General features: G+C 35.0%; 1 protein-coding gene across 7 annotated transcripts in view; it reads left to right on the forward strand.

Moving 5' to 3' along the window:
* CNKSR2 (connector enhancer of kinase suppressor of Ras 2) overlaps nucleotides 1-12,528 on the forward strand; it is a 330,879-nt gene that overhangs the window by 289,306 nt on the left and 29,045 nt on the right. The window lies entirely within an intron of this gene.

A 12,528-nucleotide genomic window follows, 5' to 3' on the forward strand; every position in this document is an offset into this window, starting at 1 on the left:
TCTTGGTATGTATTCAATTTATGTGAATCAACTCTTAAGAGAGATGCCAATTAAGAAACTCTCTGTCTTATAAGCAGTAAGAATATGCTTTCTAGTTGTCAAGTTCCTTATTCAACATGTCATAACAAACATCTGTTTATAACTGATGTGCTACATCAGTCCAGAAACCCAAGCTAGTTAAAGGGAAAGTCTATATAACGTTGCTATTTTAGTTAGAAAGAAAATCTAGGTTTGGCTATAAGTTCTGATCATAAAATGCAAAAAAAAAAAATAGTATGGAAGAAGTAGTATAAAACTGTTTGTGTCTCTAAATTGAAAATATAGTCTGAACCACAGTGCAGACAACAGCCAATGGTGAAACCACAATTACTGATTTGGTGCTGTAGGACATTAAACTGATCTTTTTAAAGGATACAAACAGAATGCAACTTTCAGCCTATTTTGCAAATATACAGGTCTTTAATTACAGGATATAAAGTATTAGTACATTCTTTATCACATCTGGAAAAACAACACAAAGTTCAAAGGTTACAATAGGTCAGGACCCCCAAGTCAATGTAAGGCTTGGCTTGGTTAAAATAATAGTCACTTGGAAATTACTGACAAGAGAATATCATATTCATATTCATATTCATATCCTCTTAGATTCAATGAATCTTCATTGCATTATTTAATGAGAATTAAATCTTCTACCAATAAAATACAATAATTCCTTATAAAATTCATATGCTGAATCAGCTTCCATATGAAGTATATTTTAGCCATAGTCTACATGAGAAACATTATAAAAGGTATATTGTTGATGCAGGAAAAGTAATTACCATTCATTACCTGCTAAGTAGCCCCAACATTCATTTCTACTGGAGAGTATGGAAGAATCTTAAGGAAGAAATATTTAGGAGCCATGTTAGACCTCTATAGAAAGTTCTGGAAAGCATAATAATACATGTTTTAAATTCTAATGATTACCAAAATTTCAAGTATTTTCTAAAATTTAACTGAAGATGACTTAGAAACTTTTTTTTGAATATCATTCATGTCCTACATAACTGCTATAACTAAGTATGTGAGGTTTATCTCAGCCATTTTAAAATAAACTGTGTTGAAATTAGACATAGCCCTCTGAATGGAGAATTCTGTTTAGAAAACATTCCATCATTCCTATGGGTCAAGTCACTAATGCTGTCCTGTTTCAGATAAGCCAGGCACATGACAGTCAGTTCATTCTGGTCATTGTCTAAGGGAGGACTAGAAAGGAGCAAGTGTGTGCTAGGACATGAAGGGAAAACACAGCACTGGGCTTGACCCTGCCTTCAGGTTCCCAATAGCCCAAAGAGCATCTCTAGTTAGATGGCTTTTGATTTTTTTTTTCTGGAGTCTCTTTTTTGTTATTTTATAGATTGGATTTATTTTTAGTCATACAGATGCACTCCTGAGTTGGTGGGTTTTTCCTTCACATTTAGAATGAGTTAAATGGGTAGGTTACTTGCCATCTTTTTCAGCAGGCTCTCTCTTTGTAAAATAGTTGTGATAAGGCATAAAAACCCTAGTAAGTGTGTCAGTAAATTTGATATTGTACATTTGTCTTTACAATTCAAAATTGTGGGGCAGTTCATGCTATTTTAGTCGGATCTGTTTCACTGAAGGTGGCTTGCACTTTCAGTCCCTAATTCTTTCTAGTTTTCCATAAACCTTACCATTGGATGTCTTCCTATACTTCATACCGTTCTAAATAGAGGAGTACATGTCATACTTGCCTGGAAGATACTTCTTATTCAATGGAATATATGTTCACCTTTCTTATGATATCTTTTCTACATTGCTGTCCTAAAATTTAGGAGTGTGCAGTTTGATGATCATTTCATTTGAGAAGCTTCAGCTTTAAAAACCAGTGTTTTCAAAACAGTATTTAAAATCTAGTTAAGGGATATCATATCCGTGGCTGCCCTGGATTAGCCATTGGGACACCAAGTCAAGCCGCTTGATGTTACATCAGCAAAGCAAAAATATACACAGGAACAAAGCCATGGCTGCTACATTAGCCTCAGACTTACATGTGTGCCCTCCAATACAGCACTCACTGTGCTGCTGTGCAGGTCAGCAGGCAAACCTGTGCTTGTAAAAATCAAAGTCCAGTAGTGATGTGTTCCTAACCGTCCTGCTCGAGGCCAACATTCAGTTTGACCTACCAAGATGAATTTGTACTAATCGAGTACAGAACTGCAGAGGAGATAAGTTTAACTAGCTCCAAACATTTTTCTCAGCTTACCAAGAAATTAAAAATAGGAAGCATCAGGCAAGTGGTTGAAAGGAGTGGTGGAAGAAAATATAAAAATATAGTCTGTCTAATCTGTCTTAAGGGTAAAGAATTATGTCATCAACCAAACTTCTTTCTTATTTACATTTTACCTTACCTTATATAATATGATATATATGATGCAGTTTTTATGAGCTTACAGAGCAATGGAAGAAGCGAGATGTACCTAAATCTATGCCCTAGATGTTTTTCACTTTCCTTATGGAAGTGGAATTTGGCCTTGCTTATGAAGTGTAAATTTAGCCTTCCTTAGAGCAGACTTCAATCTGTGTTCTCATGGTTGAACTACCTTTTGTCTTATTTTGAAATTCAGTTATTTAACTGAGTCATACTGTGATTTTTCTCAGGCTGAACTCATTTTAGTCTGAAATGGATGGTACTAAAAGTACACAGATGAGACCTGTCTTGTTTTCCTTTGACTGAAAAGTCAGCTTGCATATTAATTATCTTGACCTACTTCACTGGCATTTGGGAGAAGACAAGTAATTTCCTATTATCCCAATTAGCAGTTCCAAACTCTGCTAGATATGGGCCTTATAATACCTCAGTTAAATTAAATAATGTGTTATGGGGCAGCGCCTGTGGCTCAAAGGGGTAGGGCACCAGCCCCATGTGCCGGAAGTGGTGGGTTCAAACCCAGCCCCAGCCAAAATAAATAAATAATGTGTTAGGTCAGCCTACACAACGTTCAAGGAGTATAAATCCTTAAAGTATGAGACAAAATATAAAGATATACTTCATTCAGAAATCATATGCAATAACATTAAAGTACTATTTTAGTTATTACATTTTGAAGTCAGCTTAGAATATCTCCCTTTGTTGCACATACTAGACAATTCAGATGTTTTCAAAAGCTTTAATCCTGATGATTTCCCCCTTAGTAGCTGTTAAGGGTGCTCTTCCCTAGCTAACACATTCTCGGTGCCTTCATTTACTCAAAGAAATTATAATGTTCTCTTTTTAATTGTCTTGGAGATTACCTACTAGTATTCTCACTTACTTTATACATATAGTTAACTTGGTCTTAGAAATCTAAAGCAAAACCTAGGTCTTTGGGGAGCAGGAAGGAGGGATAAAATCTATTACCTTGTAGCTACTGTACATGTTAGGTTATATGGCTGAGATATTAGTGACACTTTCAGAATGAGATCTGCTAAAAAAAATATTTTAAATTTTTATTTTTTAGTATGTGAAGTTATTTTTTTACTCTAACATCATTTTCACACTATTAATAACTGGCTGGGTGCCATGGCTCACACCTGTAATCTTAGCACTTGGGAGGCCGAGGCGGGTGGATTGCCTGAGCTCACAGGTTCAAGACCAGCCTGAGCCAGAGCGAGATCTCATCTCTAAAAATAGCCAGGCATTGTGGCAGGCGCCTGTAGTCCCAGCTACTTGGGAGGCTGAGGCAAGAGAATCGCTTGAGCACAAGAGTTGGAGGTTGCTGTGAGGTATGACACCAAGGCACTCAATCAAGGGCAACAAAGTGAGATTCTGTCTCAAAAAAAGAAAAAATAATAATAACTTAGGAAATACACAGAATATGCACCTCAGTAGCCTAATATCTTAAGTTATCTAGGCAAAGAGGCTAGATAAGGACTGCCAATATAGTACAGAAGATACATTAATCCTCTTCAGTCAATTTTATGATTCTGGAGTAGTTTTCTGAATATTTTCTAAAGGCCATGATTTTTTCTTTTTTTTTTGAGACAGAGCCTCCAGCTGTCACCCTGGGTAGACTGCTGTGGCATCACAACTTACAGCAACCTCCAACTCCTGGGCTTAAGTGATTCTCTTATCTTGGCCTCCCAAGTGGCTGGGACTGCATGCACCTGCCACAACGCCTGGCTGTTTTTTGGTTGTAGTTGTCATTGTTGTTTGGCGGGCCCCGGCTGGATTCAAACCCACCAGCTCTGGTGTATGTGGCTGGGCCTTAGCCACTTGAGCTACAGGTGCTGAGGAGCTGATTTTTTTTTTTTTTTTTTTGAGACATAATCCTATTCTGGCCCTGGGTAGAGTGCCTTGATGTCATAGCACAGCAACCTCAAACTCTTCAGCTCAAGTGTTCCTCTTGCCTCAGTTTTTCTATTTTTAGTAGAGACAGGGTCTCACTCTTGCTCAGGCTAGTCTCAATCTCCTGAGCTCAAGCAGCCCACCAGCCTTGGCCTCCCAAAGTGCTAGGATTATAGGTGTGAGCCACCATGCCTGGCATGATTTTTATTTTTTTAAGAACATTCAGGTAGAAGATAATGTGGGAAAGGAGAAGATATTCTCAGAATATGAACTAGTGTTCTTCATATTCAAAAAAGAACAAATAAAAATGTTGCAACATCTTTCAGTGTTTTTTTTTTGTCAAGGTAAGTTGTTCACACGCACAAAGAATTTAAAAGAGCATAATCATCAAAAATATCTGAAATAGCTCAGGTCTAAAAAGGAGTAGAGGGAAAAGGATATGAGCAATGTGAATAAAAAGACTTGTGATAAAGTCAGAAAAAAATAGCAGAGAACCTAAATATGTCACTTCTGTGAAGTTGAGAGCACCAATTTTGGCTGATTTTGTGACAAGTATACATTTACAAAAACAGAAAAATATAAAGGTAAATATAATTTTAATGTTATATTGTCTGATTCTGAAGAAATATGATGTTAAAAACATAACAGAGACATTAAACACTAAAAGATTGAATTCTGAATAAGGCTATTCTGTGGTGCATTTCATGGCTCACCAGCGTGAGAACTCTCAGTTGACTTTTCTGTCATGCCAACATCTCCAAGCATCAGTTCTCATAAGACAACATTCAAAAAGCTAGAGACCAGGCCCAATTTTTAGCTTTTTTTTCTGAGATCAAGGGAAACTTTCCCTGGATCCTTCAGTAGACTTATCTCCAGATTTCATTGACCAAGGTTCCATTCCATGTCCATGCCTAAATAAATGGCAAGGGAAATATAATTATACATAGTTTAGACAAACCTTGATTTATTTTTAAGATCATAAAGAAAAGAAATGTGCCAAACTGTTTGTCATTATTTTCTGCATGAGCAGTTCTATTATCTGTATATGTGTCATCAAATACATTTGTTCAATGTTTCACTCTTGTAATATGTATATACAGACACATGCCCAAGATCACTTCACCTCATTTAAAAGTTTTGGCCCTGTGGGCAGTGCCTGTGGCTCAAGGAGTAGGGCGCCGGCCCCATATACTGGGGATGGCAGATTGGAGCCCAGCCCGAGCCAAAAACTGCAAAAAAATAAATAAAAGTTTTGGCACTGTTGAAATTTTAAATATAGAAAAGAGGAGATAAGTATTATGTAACCTTGAAAATATAGTAAATTTGATAGAATTATTGTTATCTTGTGAAATGAGTAAGTGCATATTCCTATAGACAATAAATGCTCCTAGCTTAGAGTATAGTCTCTGGAGACATTTTTTCAGTCAAATCATTGCTTTGTCACTCTGCCACTTACAAGTGGTATGATTAATCAAGTTATTTAACACCTCTGAACCTCAATCACTTCATTGTTAAATTAACGTGATAATAGTACCTTGGTTTTGGAGTTGTATGAGGATTCAATGAGGTAATGTCAAAGATCACTTAGTATCTGTATCTGTCACATTGTAAGTTTGTGCAATAAATGTTAGAATTACATAATTGTATATTGATTTTATGTAGATTTGGATTCAGGCAAAGAGGGTAATTATAATACTTAAATAATGAATTAGGCCCAGCAAACATCATTAAATAATGTGTACTTAACTACATAGCCTGTCTTTGTTCAGTTCCAGACATTGAGTTGAACCATATGAAATGCTGCTTGTGAAGGTCAAAACAGTGAAATATCAGCAATTGTGCATGTTTCAAGCTAACATATTAGCTGTGTTCTAGGAGCTACAATAGAAATATCTCTCATTTTACATTCTTTTCACTCACTACTCCTTTCCTTTTTGCCTTTGGAGATTTAAGAACTCAAAAGAGACCTTATAGTCCAAATAGCAGTAACCTTATCAGATATATTTCCTGAAATATTTATTTGTAAATTTTGCTAATAAAGTCTCGATTCAAATATTTTCTCCTCAGAGAGTCCTTCCCTGACACCCAGTCTGACTCAGCTGCCCCTCCCACTACCATTTATCCTCTGGTATCATTACCCTGTTTTATCACTATGAGTATAGTATTAAATATTGTTCACTGATTCATTTTCCATCCAGGGATTTTATTCCTGGCTTGTACACCCAACACCTAACGTGGTCCATTGCCCATAGGAGGCCAGGCACTACTAAATGAGTAAATGAGTGAATGAATAATAGCTAACCCCTTTTGAACTAACTTCTTTTCCATTTTATTATATAATGGAGCTAGTTATTGTTTTTTCCATCATGTGACATAAAACAGGAGTCAAACATTGCAGAGTTCTTTGTTTTCCATATTTTGTAAAGGGAGAGAGAGCATGTGTTCAGCATACCCTCTTTATGCTGACGAACACAAAACTGAGACACTAATAACTAGCATTACTTCTTTTTGCATTATGACTCTTTTATAGTCACATTCTCTATGGTTGAAACCATTTTCCTCCTGTTTTACTCCCATTTCAAAGATTAAGGCCTCAAAGAATATGACATGTCAAATGACTAGTTCATTGTCATAAATCAGTTAGAAACCAGATCTTCCAGCACCTATTGACAGTTGTCCTTCTCAACAAAATCCACTCCCTGTAGCAGGAAAGCTAACTAAAATCACTACCAGGGCTTGGTTTACAGCCCTGGGTCTCCCTTGGAAGTTGTCCATCACCTAGCTTCATCCTAATTAGTTTTGTAAAAAGTGTTGAAATTGAAATTTGTACCTTAGCAAATAACCAATAGCCCCGCATCAGCCAGGAAAATAATCTCAAAAGCATTAATAAGTAATGAAGCCGATTTTAAATGACAAAAAATGAATTCTAGATGCTACAAAGTAACACCAGCAGAAAATATGGCTAGAATAAGAAGTAAAAAGATGACAACCCCTCAGTAGCATAGGTAAGACATGTTATGATTTCCATGATTTTTGACTAAGAAAGATGATCAGATTCAGCCATACTGTTACCTGTTATTATTTTCACATACCAAAAAAGCAACCTACTTTTCTTTAGCTCAGTAATAGCATATTGTCAGTTTCTCAGTAAGTGCTTTCTAGCTTATCGTATAAGAACCTAACCTAAATTCAGTCCCTTTTTACCTTCCTCACACCAGAGCAAGCTGAAGGTCACACATGCCTCATTTTTGTTCCTCAACATACAAAATTTACCTCCTATAGTGACAGGCTGGTAGGTTGAGATATAATAGGATTGTACCATAAAACATACCTTGGACGTTTTTTAATTTCCCCATATTCTTCTTTTGTTGTTGAATTCAAAAGTAATAACTTGTTTATTACAAAATAAGTAAATAATGCAGTGATGAAATTACAAAGCAACCATCTCTCCTTATTCTACAGAGTTAACTATTGTCTACAGTAAAGTTTAAAAAGTCAATTCTGGAATGAATTTATTCTTCTCGTATCTTTTTCTTATAACTCAATATGAGTAGGGAGGTAAAGCATGGTTTACTTGATTCTCAGATAGTGTTTTTTTCTCTGAAACTTTCTTGATGTAGCCTCAGTTTGTAACATAAGCAACGATTGGTGAGATAATCACCTCAGAACCAAGCCCCAATCCCAGAATTTATTACTCTAGGAAATGCAACAGATAGCCCTCTCAAAAATGATGGAAGGAGAATGGCTGTAAGTCCATGGTCCTCCACACCCCCCACACAAACGTAGACTGAAATGTCAAAAACTCTCTTACCCACTTGCCTAATGCCTCAGTGCTGTATGAATTTTGCCCAGCCTTCTTTATGGAGATCTTCCTAGTACTGGCAGCTTATCCCAAAGCTCTGTGATGAAAACAGCTAAGCCAGAGCAAATTAGAAAAAAAGAAAAAAGTCTGGCCTTCAAAGGCCAGAAAAACTTCAGACATGGGCTCCAGAGCCACTGAGTCTGGTGATCAGTTTGTCTTCAAGTTATGAAACACTACACCTTCTACTAAAATACTTTCCTCGTTTTTTTTTCCATGTTTACAACTACCTTGTTTCCTCGAAAATAAGACATCCTCCAAAAATAAGACCTACTTACAGGAACGATAAGACGTCCCCTGAAAATAAGACCTAGCGCATCTTTGGGGGCACACCTTAAAATAAGACACTGTCTTATTTTCGGGAAAATAGGGTAGTTCCTTTCTTCTGGCCACTTAGACTTTCTTATCTTTAGCCACAGGCACATCTTGGCCTAATATGTGATTGTAATAGCTCAATCTATCATACACAGAATTTTTTCCTTTAGTGAGTAAATACTCCCATTAATATGTCATTTAATAAGGAAAAGGGGCCCATGATTATATTTTTAAATGGAAAAGTAGCATTTGATGTTTAAAAGTATTTTAATATTTAAACCTCATATTTGATAAATTCTAGAAGGTTCTTGTCTCTGGGATGTAATGTGACAATTTCAGGTATATTTATTTCTATTACAAACACAAAGTATGTCAATAAATAACTTTATGGATTATTTCACAGAAATTTTAGAATAATTGAAAATAAGACTTACAGTTATCAAACTCAGTGATTCATTCCAGAGCTATAAATTCCTTAACATTCTTGATCATGGAGTCCTAACATTTCAATATCTAGATTTGGCTACTAAAATATAAACTAAATCTCTGTATTATAATTTTAGTTCTCTGTATCAATATATAATCAGTTCTAAGCATGTATTCATTCATTCAGCAGGCATTTATTACTCATTTTCTACATGCCAGGTACCATGTTAAGGGAATATCTAGTTCTTCTATAATTCTCCTTACAATAGAAATTTGCAAATTATCTTTAGGAAATGAGACAGATATTTCTTTCTGATAACATGGAACAGAGCACATAATTGAAAATAGGCAACATCTTTGTTACTTTCTGCCAATAATTTTCCCTAGTAACCAATTTGTAATTTTATAAAAATGATTCTTTGAAAGATGGTACAAGAAATTTTATTTTTCATTTTAAGGTACTTGTCATCACTTATGCAAAATTTATGAGACTGGTTAGAATCAGATGAAATCACTTTAAGAGCTATTTCTGATTTGGCTGATTCCTTTAAACATTATGGCAGGGAAAATGCTTTCTAGTTACTCAGCTGTACTGATTAACACAAATCAGATGTCTAAAAATAAGTGAAAAGAACATTGTACTATACTGACTATAGATTAATATTTCTCTGATAACTGAAAAGGTGCTTCCTAATTTTACAGTACAACCATTATGGAATTTGATTATCAGAAAAATCTATTATAGGGAATATTAGCAGAGCAATAAAGAAAATTGTACTGTATTTTGATTATCTATCTTAGAAATTTGAACCTCAACATTTTTTATTGAAATTAATATGAAGGTACAAATGATTAGATTACATTGTTTGCATTTCTGAGGTAAAGTTCAAGTTGGAGTTGAGCCCTTCATCCACAGGGTATGCTGTATATCCTAACGTTGTGTACATTAGGTGAGAGCACACCAGTCCCCCTTCCTTTTCTCCTTTCCATGAAAAACTGTTTAAAATGTTACAGGAGGCTTAACATTTTAAACAGTTTATTGTTTATTTCCACATTTGAAATCTTTAATCTTCCATGATTTTGAATCTGTTATTTTTACTGTGCTATTTTGCTTTTGATAAATTATCTGTAGAATATGTTGATTTAATTCCTAAGATCTATTCCCTTAAGACCTCCAAATGTTCTCATTTATGATCTTATTGGTTCTTTTTGCTATAAATTTTTTCTTAAGTTTTTTATTTTGTTTGTTGAGTCCACTCCATGGCCTAATTTACAGTCTGTTCTGTAACTTATGAAATGGACATCTTGAAGCATACATCTTGAGATCTTGGTGAGAGAAAATAGCACATAACTTTGTTATCACTGTATCTAAATTTTACACCTTTTTTTCTAGCATCTCTGCTGTGTTCTCGTTGTTCTTTAACAATGCCAACACACAGGCATTCACATGCCTTTTCTAAAAAGAACAGGGAAGAAGGACAACTTGGAATCAGTGTGGCTTTAATGCAGTCCTTCAGGAGATTCTAACAATAAGCCCTACCCCTCACTTTATACTCTGTAGTCTTTTTATACCCTACGTAAAAGCTGGGCCCCCTTCACTTAATTTAGAATCTTGAGTTTTAAGATTCATGATGGGATTTTATTAATTAGGATTGTGCCTCAGCACTAGAGGTAGGAAAAAATGTTTCCATTCCAAAAATAATTCTGTACAAATGCCAAATATCTTTGCTCAAGAATTAAATAAAAAGTTAGCCTTAACTTTGAAGGTTTCTTCAAATTGGTGAGCATCTTTTTTTTAATGTGTTACTGTCAATGGTGTCTTTCTAATAAATATTACAGAACTCATTTAAAAATGCTTTATATTAAGGTAAAGGGTTAGTTTAACAGATAAATTGTTTTTATTGGAATGGGCATATGTGTCATGCTGTATGTAAATATGCAATAATAGCCCTTTTACCTAAGCATGGAACTTAAGAGTTTTAAGGCACTTTACTTCCTTCCCACCCAAAAAAGAAACACTCTTTATATATTTGAAGAATTGTTATTGAGCCCCAGCTTGAATAATTTAGGGACTCAAGAACTCCTGCCTCCAAAACCAGGGCATTTCATATTGTACAGCTTTAGTTAGAAAATTTTTCCTTGTATTGATACAACAGACTTCTGAGCAATTTTCTATTCATTGTGGATCTTAAAATTGCAAATTAGAAAAATACAGAGGAAATACAATATAACCTCCGTAGCTGACCACTTCCCTACATTGACTGCCTCCGTAAGTCGACCTAATTTTCATAGACTGGACATGTACCACATGTACATATCAGTACAGTAGGCTCAGTTTCTTATGTTGACCACCTCTGTATGTTGACCAGTTTGTTACAGACCCTTGGGTGGTCAACTTACAGAGATTCTACTGTATTTGAAAGCCTATAATGTAGAAAGAAGGATAAGATAGCCTCTGAACTTCCAGAAGACATAATAGGTAAAGGGAGGCTGATTTTAGATTGATATGAGGGAAATTCTAATTGTTATATCCTGTAAATGGAATAACTGGTCTTATAAGTTTATTGGGCTCCCCTCATCACTCAGAGTGCTTAAGAAGAGGCTTAGTTACCAGCTACCAACAGGGATTCCTGAGTTAGCTGCAGTGTCAAATCTGATGGCTTCTTACAACTCTTAAGGTTTTATGTTTCTCTCTAGTGGAATGGCCTTGCATTTGCTCTTACCATAGTGCCCTACACATTGTATACATCTAAGCCTCTACAATGTAATTGTGTTATCAGACATATTGCCTATTCTTGAGCTGAATGCATATAGTCACCTTTATGCCTATGACATTATTCCTAGATAATTCACCATCCTGGAAGCCCTCATCTAGACACCTTGTTTAGTATCCCCATGCTAAGTGTATTGTAACTATTATGGCTATCTATACTTTTGTTAACATGATTACATTAGTTTTAACCTGCTTACTGTTGGATCATATAATGCTTTAATGTTACCAACCCATATATAGCATCCCATACATATCTATTATTTTTAGCATTTTTCTTTTCAAATTAATATGAGGGTACAATTTCTAGGTTACATTGTTCTCACCTCCAGGGTAAAGTTCCATTTGTAGAAGACACATATTTATCTTTTAATCTAAATGCAACTATATTTATATTTATTTCTATTAAATTTTAACTTCTCAGGTTTTACCCAGAAGTATTCAACACTTAACAAAATTTGGAATCTCAGTTTTATTATCTATAATATTAATCATCCCTCTTATCATTGAATAATCCTACAATATTCTAAGCATCTTTTCTATGTTTTTAACTGATTCATTGATCAAGTAAAACACATTTTAAAAGAACAAGATTTTAAAAAGAAAAGACCAAGGATAGAGCCTCACAGCATTAAATTTGAAATTTTATGTGTTAATTTCATTCAATCATTCAAAATTTTTATCTGGATCCCCCTAGTAGCAATATTATTCAGTCCACATTACAGTATTTTTATTTATAAGGGTATCGTGCAAAATTTCATACTGTATAAGACACACTATCTATGGCTTTACTCTTATCTTCCAGCCTAGAGGTGCTGTCCCCCGAAA

Source organism: Nycticebus coucang, chromosome X (genome assembly GCF_027406575.1).
Source record: "Nycticebus coucang isolate mNycCou1 chromosome X, mNycCou1.pri, whole genome shotgun sequence".
Classification (NCBI taxonomy): Eukaryota; Metazoa; Chordata; class Mammalia; order Primates; family Lorisidae; genus Nycticebus; species Nycticebus coucang.